At 48.9% G+C, this 9,484-nt stretch overlaps 1 long non-coding RNA gene across 1 annotated transcript; it reads right to left on the bottom strand.

Annotated features, from left to right (window-relative positions):
* Nucleotides 1-3,915: 3,915 nt before the first annotated feature.
* On the bottom strand, nucleotides 3,916-8,371 carry LOC138920040 (uncharacterized). Its single transcript, XR_011430650.1, has 2 exons — nucleotides 7,934-8,371; nucleotides 3,916-5,605 (listed from the first exon to the last, which is right to left on the bottom strand). It is a non-coding gene; the product is annotated as an uncharacterized lncRNA (long non-coding RNA).
* Nucleotides 8,372-9,484: the final 1,113 nt, after the last annotated feature.

Here is a 9,484-nt window from a genome sequence, read left to right as displayed (position 1 = left end):
ACAAGGTCAGGCCAAATTAGTTTTAAACCAAATGGCTTCCTCATATCCTCCAATAGAGCCTATTGCTTTTCATTTATTCATCAGTGCGCATGTCTTTAAGATCCTAAACTTGCAATTTTAGTCAACATATTCAATATCTAATAATGGAATCTTGATTCGCCGTACCTGTTCTACTCCGTGAATCTGCTCAACACGCAGCCCCTCCACGAGTGCCCACTGTGCGCCTATGTGGGACGGGCTCTTGGGCTCTGGGCCCGGCGGGCAAGAGGACAGACAGCTCCCTCTCAAGCTTCTCTTTGGTGGAGGAAATGACAGCATACATGCTATTTTGGCCGATTGTTATTTTGAGCTATCAATACCTCTGCTCCCTCTCATCAACATTGATAATTGAGCAGATTTGGTAGAATAAGAACTTTTTGCTCTCATTGGTAATTTGATGTCTCAGGGCTGTGTGTAGCCCCTGGAGCTGAGAAGGGCTACGGCCATCTGTGGGCAGCCCTAACCCAGGTTTTCGTCAAGGTTGGCCCCTTCTATATATAATAATGTGTCACTCAATCACTGGTCTTCTGCACCTGGATGTCACTGTCATGCTCATGACCAGCCCCTGGAGGTGATGTGCCTGCCGTCCCCAAGCTGCTGTCTTCAACATAGCTTGGCACAAAGGTGGGTCACATCTCCTGGTTCCTTTGTGTTCTCAATTTTCTTTCAAGATCCATTTTTTCCTGTAGCTTTTCAGGAAGCATATTAGTAACAGTTCTATTGAGTACTTAAAGGCCAAATCTCATGTTAGAAACATTACATTATTATCTTCATTTTACAGAGGAGGAAAGGGAGGACCAGAGGTGTGACATTCCCCTTGGTCACTGAGTTGTAGGTGACAAAACTTGAACCAGAATCTTCACTCTGCACATGGAGACGAACCCAGGCAAGATGCACAGATGGGCGTACAGACCTCAGGCAAGTGTCCTGGCCACAGGCTGCCACTTGCCAGCTGTGTCAGTTACCATCTCTGAATCTGAGTTTCCAAATATATAGAAATCAGTGTTTTGGCCTCTGCTCTCTATGTGTTATAAGTTTATTAGGAGGCTAAAGCCTTCTGAAATAGCTAAAGGGGGAAATCCCGAGAAGTGTGAGTCTAAAAGACTTAATTCCTAAAGCAAGTGAAGTGGGCATGGGGTCTCCACTGTATCGAACAGGCGCCGCGCCCAGGGCCAGTGACTCAGGACGCAAGCCGTGCAGCTTGCTTGCTTTTAGAGTTCTGCTGGGCTCAGTGGAAGTGGCTTGGGAAAGACTCTGGGCTTTTGGAGGCCAGCAGCCTCAGAAGTTGGCTGGGGATGGGGCGATAGTGTCTGATGAGGACAAAACAGTAGGTACAAGCCCCCCTGGGCTCAGACCACTAGTCTCTCCTGCTCTCTGCAGGTGTCTGCTGCTGGAAGAACCCCATGTGCGGAGGTGGTGGCCATCCGGGGACACAGGAAAACACTCAGGGCTCTCCTGCTCCCCCTTCTTTTCCAGCTTTTCAGTTAGTTCCTCTTATTTATTTGCTCATCCCCTGTTGTCCACACCCCTTCCCGTTTCCTCCAGGGTTTCATTAAAGGCCAACCATCTGCCCCAGTCAAACGGTTCTCTGTGAAAATTTAATCCCTAAAAACAACAGCATCAGGTTCAGTTCACAAAAGGTCGAACTGTTGCAGGCTAGTCAGGGTGGAGATCCTCAGCAGCACTTCCAAAGCGCACGTGGCTGGGGTCCCAGTGGAGAAACACCGCCATCGTGGATCTCTCTGATAATGGATGGGGATCAGTTGCTGGACCCGGTGAGTCCTGCCTTCACTAGGAGTCCTGGGGTGTTCTGCTGGATTGTTCAGGGAGGAGCTGCTCTCCCCTCACGGACCCTAAGGGACTTCCCAGGCCTCAGGGGATAAAAGGGAACTTTCCAGCCCCTGGGCTGAGGCATCTCAAGGGGCTTCCAGAACTAGAGATGCAGACACCAAAGCTCCTCCTGCGCTGATTTCAGTGTATCCTGGTAAGAACAGAACTCCCTCCTTCCCACCTGCAGCCTTCTCGTGCTCTCTGCCTCAGCAGCCAGCTCATCAGCACAGAGTGATTTTGCTAGAACTCCGGTAATGCTTTCTCTCTGAAGAGGAATTTTAATACTCTTCTGAGTGACATTTAACACGGTAACAGTATGTAAGTTTCACAGGAATCTGTTTTCCGAGAGTTAAAGTCCTAACATTCCCACAGATCAGACCCACAATGGCTTTCCTGATCATTATTAAAACCCCTGTGATTAGAAATTGGGCTGGTGCCATTGAAGCTCTTTGAGTTAAGCCAAGCTCCAGAGGTCTTTCACAGGCGCAGAAAGGCATTTGATACTGTATCTTACCTTCCCAGTTAAAGCTCTTCTCAGAGGAGCCACAGCAGGCAGGCGGGCATTAGGCCCGGGCTCCAGGAGGAAGACAGGGAAGGATTTGTGCCGAATGGTGACCGGGATCCAAGCTCTGCCACGGCAGATGCAGGAAGGTGCAAACCACCGGCATGTGGGCGTTCCCAAGGCACAGTGCTCCCCACTCCCAGAGGTGCCTGGGCCAAGGACGCTACCAATTCATTCTCAAAGCTTCTGTAGATGGGAGACCACATGTCCCAGAATTTCCAGCGTAATTTCACTTTCAAGGATGTTATCCTGTGGTCCCCTTAACAATTGTTAGGTGTGTGCAAATTTTGTGTCAAGAAATTATCGCCAAATCACCAAAGGTTATTATTCCAGCTTACCTCTTCGGGTTAATAAGTGGGAAGAGAATGGAGGCAATAGTGTTTCTATAACAATCAAAAGCTCTAGAGAAAACAGGGCTCCCTCGGGGAATAGCTGGAGCAATTGCAGGGTATTAAGTGCTTTGTGTGCTCTGAGGGAAAGGCCCTCAAGGCTTTCAGGTGCACCTCTGTGCCTTGGGGTGCTCAGACGACAAGCAGTGTGAGTGACTGTGCTCGGCCACCTTCCCTTCTCTAACACTCACCAGCCCAGGGAGCCGTTCGGAACCCAGGCTCTGCCTCTCCCACTCAGAGGTCCTGGCGCCCGGTGTCCTCTTTGGTTCTGTCCATGAGGGGCTCCACAGCCGTGCTGGGAACCTGGTGATATGCATTCTGTCAGCGTCTTTCTAACTTTTTTTACCATGGTCCACAGTAAGAAATATATTTTCACACCACGTTTGTGGCTCTAACAGGTCTCCACATGCACAGTGGACATTTCTGTGTTATTGAGAATCATGAATGCTCATTTATTAATTTATCTAACAAATACCCAGAGGGCATAGGGCATGGGCCCATTTCTGTGCTAGGTGTGGGGTGGGCGTAAAGAGGAACGTGGGACTTGCTCCCCTCGAGCCGCTCACCATTTGTCTGGAGAACCACAGTGACATGCAGGAAAACATGACAAGCATGCCAAAGAGATTGGGGTTCAGATGCCTAATGGGTCCATGCTGTGGGTGTCGCGAGGAGGGAGGGGTGGAGCGGGGAGATGTGCACAGGGAGGTTGGGAAAAGCCTCTGGGAAACCCTTCATCCTTGAGCTGGAGGCTGAGGCTCCTGTATCTCCCTGTGCCCTACAGGTACCCACACATCACAGGCTTTGAGGAATTGTTCACCCAACGCCACCACGGTCAGGTGATCTTAGGGTTATACTAGACCCAACAACCACTGTTTGTCAAGCAACCACTGAGCTGGGAGTTTAACCTAGCTGTCACATTCCATCCTTGTGACAAGCTGGTAGAGCAGCTGCTATTATCAATTGATAGGTGAGGAGACTGATGCTCAGACGTGGTTGATGGCTCACCCAAGGTCACAAGCTTAAGTAAGTGGAGCATCTAAGAACACCTGAACTTCTTAAATCAAAAGCACACGCTCCTTCCACTCCTTCAAAGGACAAGGTTGAATTAGATGGCTTTATTGGAGGCCAGTGAGAGAGAGTCTAGGAAGGGAGATGGGTAAGCTTGGGGTGTGGCACCTTCCAAGAAAAAGAGAAGAAATCAGCAAGATAGAAGGAAAGGTTTTGTTTTAGGAGAAAAGCAGCGAAGGGCCAGGTTAGAGGGTGACGGGAAGTGAAATGTAGCTGGAAAATAAGTTTGGACTGCTGAAAAATAGCAATAAAAACAATACCAATAGCAATAGGAACAACATTTTTCTGAGTATTTACAATAAGCGAGGCACCATTTCAAGGTCTTTACTCGTCAGTAATGTCATTCTATAGATGGAGGCGCGTAGGTACAAAGAGGCTGATTAACTTGTCCAAGATCAAACAGAGTAATGTGTGAGAACCCACACAGGTGTGAAATTGATGTTGCCGCCTCCAACACACTGTCTTTGCTCCTCCACTTTTCCTGACTCCAGCCCTTCCTGTTTGCTCAGTGGGAAGCACGAGCTTAGGGTGCCTGCAGCGGACACTCTGGTGTTCTCCTCAGAGTCCCTCATCGGGATGTCGTCCAGTTCCCAGCTGCTGAGAACGCTGGCTGCTGACAATTCACAGCTGCATCCCTCACGGGGAGTTGCCCTCAGCTGCAAGGTACTGCCTTCCCAAGGTTACACCCTTCCTAAGGGACAAGCTGGGCCAAGGATGGGCTGATGTGGGAACCCAAAGCCTCAGCACCTTGGCCTCAACCGGGGAAACACTGAGAGGCCGTCCAAGCTCCAGGCTCCCCATGGGAAGGGCTGACTCCTCAGTGGAAACCGCAGGATTCGAGGCCAGCTGCTCCTGCTGCTGCGGCTCCTTCTCTTCACCAATCTTCCCTTTCTCACTTTTTTTTTGACAGGTATTTCTCCCAAGAGCACTCCCCAGTGACCCCTGGACGAAATTCTACATCTCTTCATCTGTTTCCAGGGAACCCAATCTAAGCCAGTTCATACCAGGAAATCCCAGGAGGCCGACTGTAAAATGGGAGTTTGGAGGTGATTACTGTCTGGCCAGTTGGCAATGTGGACGCCATCACCAGCGGTCAGTGCGGTAGGAGTGGTCTCTGGTGTGCTGGAGCAAGGCAGCTGCAAACTGTCTACCAAAGTTAACCGTGTTCGGACACAAATGGAAGGTGCCACCCAGCTCGGGCACGTCTCTAGCACCGGAGAGGCAAGACAACTGTGGAGCTGGTGGCTGGACTGAGTGCCATGGATGTACTCACTGAAGAAAGATGAATCAGACTTATGGTAATTAGTTGACAACTCAAGGCAAGCTGTGAAAGCAGGATTTCCTTTGCAGTGTTTACGGAAACTTTAACTCTTGCAGCCGAAGGCCGTCAGCGCGAAGGGCCAGGTTCAGGACTTAACCATGTAAGGGCAGCAGAGCCTCAGAGGAGGTTGAATTCTCAGCTTGCAGGTCTCCTACCTCAAGGTCAAGGCCATACCAGAAAAGGAGTGGGACTCTGAGTCTTGAGATCTGGACTGACTTCTGAGAATTTTGAACTCCCAGCTTCCCCGCACTGCTGGGCCTGCAGAAGTGGCCTGTTACCCGTGATCGAAGATTGTGAGCACACCCCTTGCCTAGCAGCACGCAGAGGCCTCAGATGAGTCAGGTCCTCACGAGACTTTGCTGGCTCTTCTCAGGATCCCCTCCTGACTCTCCTTTTCTGTTAATCAGACCAATAAAAATCATAGTCAAATCATGACACAGCCAACAAGGTCAGCCAAGGGAAGAGAAGGGCTAGATGCCAAAGGCAGGCAGGGTCTGGCTAATAGGTCCAGGAGGAGGCAGAAACGTGTATGGAACTGGATCCCGAGGGTGATGGATCAAGGGGGTGGGACTAAGTCAGATAAAGGAGTGTCTCAACATGCAAACGTATTACAATTCCCTCGTGATACAGAATTTAACACCCTGGCAAGAATCCTGGGAGGAGGTGCTAATAAATGCCAGTTGAAACTTGGAAGCTTGGAGAAGGCAACAGCCCACACTAAACAGAAACAGTAGAACTTCCGTGGCAGATGACAGAAGAAGGGCTCAAAGGGGCCAGAAAAGTGAACCATGGTAGAATGGATATAGGCAGAAGGCTACCAGCTAACTATGTTCCACGGGAGGCTGAGAGGCAGCTCTATTTACCAAATTGACGAGGAACATGCTGGTCGAGGGACACCAGCATCACTGAGATGCCCATGGTGTCTGTCCTCTTTCGTCCAGAGCTGGCAGTAGAAGGTGCTGTTACAGAGCTAGGCTCTCTGATAGTAATAAAAATGCCAGGATCTCAAAAACCAGAAAGATCACAGTAGATGACAGTAGACTACCGCCATCTTAATCAAAGCACAGCCTCAACTGTAGCTACTTTGCCAGATGTGGTACCTTTGTTAGAGCAGATTAACACAGACTCCAGCACATGACATGCAGACATTTCCCTCCCTTTCTCAAGGAGCATCAAAAGCAGTATGCATTCACAAGTCACAGTGTACATTTACAGTCTTGCCCCAGGGCTTTGTTAGTTCACTTCCTCTCTACCAAAGAGACCTGAACTATATGAACATTCCACAAATTACCAAATTAGTCTACTCTCTTGGTGACATCATGCTAATTAGACCAGGTAAGCAAGAAGGGACAGATATGCTGGATGTAGATGAACTCTGTGAAGTTTCAGGGTCCTGCCACAGCAGTAAGGGTTTTAGTGTCCAGGGGTCTGGGACACAGAAGGACATTTCCCGAAATAAATGACTGGTTATTGCATTTCACAACTCCTACCACTAAGAAAGGAGCACAATGTTGGGTAGGCCTCTTTGGGTTCTGGAGGCAGCATATTCTACGCTTGAAAACTGCTCTGACCCATTTCCCAGGTGACATGAAAGATTCCAGCTTTAAGTGAGGCCCAGAAAGGGCTCTGCTGCAAGTCCAGGCTGTGGCACCAGCAGTCCTGTCACGTGGCCATACAACCTGGCAGACCTTGTGGTATTAGACGTTTCTGCATTTGGAAAAGACATCAAGTAAAGTTGACGGCAAGCTCCAGTAAGAATCATAACGTGACCCTTAGGACTTTGGAGCAAGATCATGCCATCTGAAACACACATTCCATTTGAAAGGGAGGAGGTTTGCCACGAGGCCTTAATAAAGATGGACTATGTGAGCATGGGCATCAAGTGGCCATGTGGCCAGAGCCGTCCATCATGAGCTGGACAAGTTGTCAAGTCAGGCCAACCCAGCATCAACCCTTTATAAGCCGGGAGAGGTACATGTGGGATTGGGCATGAGCAGCACTATTCATCTATAAGACAGCTACGTGAGCAGGCAATCTCAACTCCCACTCATCTGCCATTGTTGCACTGGTGCCTCTCTCCCACAGCTCAGACCTATTGCTGGGGCTGGGAGGTCAGGGGAGAGCTCTGTTCTATCCAGCTAATGGAGGAAGAAAAAGTCTAAGCTTGGTATATGGATGGGTCACCTTGGGGCCTCAGTGTGAGCTAAAAATGGCCTGCTATTACACTACAACCCCATCAGTAGTGGTCTTGAGAGAGAGCAATAAGAAGAAATTCTCCGAGTTGTCAGGGATTTGGGTGATGCATCTGGTCTTCCATTTTATGGAGAGAGAAATGGCCCAAAGTAAAAATATTCATAGACTTAGGACATCTTTTACTGAACTGGGTAGTTGGGCCAGAGTCCTGAAATGAGAAAGATTGGAAGATTGGGAACAAAGTCTCAAGCAGCTCATCTAGATGGACAAATAGGAACAGATATAAAGTGTGAAGATTTTAGTATAGCATATTAACAGCCAACAAAGAGCATCCACAATAGAAGAGACAGTGAACAATAAAGTGGACATTTGACATCAGCCAGTGTTTGTTCTGGGCCAGCCTAGTTCTGACATCATGGGCATGTGAGTGGAGTGACCATGGTGGAGGGGATGGAAGCTGTGTGTGGGTCCAACAGACTGTGATCCCACCCACCAAGCTGATCCAGCTACTGCTGCTTCTGAATAGCTTACCTCCAGCAACAGGAATCAAGGGTGAGCCCCATATTTGGACCATCTTTTGAGGAGATGAATCAGGCACTTGGTGGCAAGTTGACTACTCAAGACCCTTTTCACCCTGAAAGGAGCAGTGATTCAATTTGACTAATATCAACACATATGTTGAGTATGGACTTGCCTTTTCTACTCCTAGGACTTTGGCCAACACAACTATCTGAAGACATTAAGAGGATTTCATCAGCTGACAAAAAATCTTAACCAACATTTCCTTAGACCAAGGGACCCACTTTATGGCCAAAAAGGAAAAGGTACAGCAGTAGCAGTGGGCATTTGACCATAGGATCCACTGGTCTTGCCACATGCACCCTCAGGAGTTACAAGCCTCATAAGAGTGGTGGAATGGCCTCTTAAAAAAGGCAACTGAAGGGGCCGGCCTGGTGGCACAATGGTTAAGTTTGCACTTTCTGCTTTGGTGGCCCGGGGTTCTCTGGTTCAGATCCCGGGTGCGGACCTATGCACTGCTTGTCAAGCCATGCTGTGGCAGGCATCCCACGTATAAAGTAGAGGAAGATGGGCAAGGATGTTAGCTCAGGGCCAGTCTTCCTGAGCAAAAAGGAGGACAATTAGGGGCAGATGTTAGCTCAGGGCTAATCTTCCTTAAAAAAAATAGCAATTGAGATGTGCACTTGAAGATGATACCGTTGTCTAGATGCGGTATAGATCCCAAATCAATGACTCTTGTACGGTACTGTGTCCCCTGCAGGTAGAATGCATGAGTCAGGAAACTGAAGGGTGGAAGGAGGAATGGGCCCACTTACCATGAACCCATAATCCCACTTGGGAATTTATCTTCCCAATCCTACAACCTTAGGCCCTGTGGTCTTGACGTCTTGCGTCTCAGAAGGGGAATACTTCGACATGGAGTCTCAGTAAGAGTCCACTAAACTTGAAGCTACAGCTGCTAACAGTCACTTTGGGTCCTCGTGCCAAAAGACCAATAAGCACGGAAAGGAATCCTACAAAGATGGGGCTGCTGCTGGACAATGGGGGTGGGAAATAACATCTCTGGCACTAAATCGATCCACTGAAGCATCTTTTAGTGCTCATAAACCTTGTTTTAACAGCAAATTGGCAGACACAGCAGCTGCATCCTGAGAAGAGCACGGCAACAAGGGGCTCAGACCCTTAGGGGTGAGGGTCTGGTTCACTCTGCCAGACTAACCACCTAGACTAGTGAGAGTGTCAGCCAAAGACGAGGAGCATCTAGGACGGTGATGGAGTCAGGGACGGTGAGTATCAGTTATGGCTTCAAGATCAACTGTAGCTGTATGATGTATGATTTGCCCCACTAATCCTTTGCCTGCAAATTCCTAGGAAATGAGACCAGTCTGGATTCTGAAGGACCTGTTTCTGGACGAGATATAAGAAATAAGCAGATCTGAAGGGCACGAAAGGTGGACTGTAGTGGAGACTATTGCTTTCTCCCCACGTCCCCTCTCTCATAACATCATTCCCCCTGCTTCCCGGAATGTTGCTGTGACAGCTCAGAGCTGCATCCGTCACTGG

This window comes from Equus caballus, chromosome 2 (genome assembly GCF_041296265.1).
Source record: "Equus caballus isolate H_3958 breed thoroughbred chromosome 2, TB-T2T, whole genome shotgun sequence".
NCBI lineage: Eukaryota > Metazoa > Chordata > Mammalia > Perissodactyla > Equidae > Equus > Equus caballus.
The sequence above is the reverse complement of the archived record's forward strand: the minus strand, read 5'-3'. Positions and strand labels throughout refer to the sequence as shown.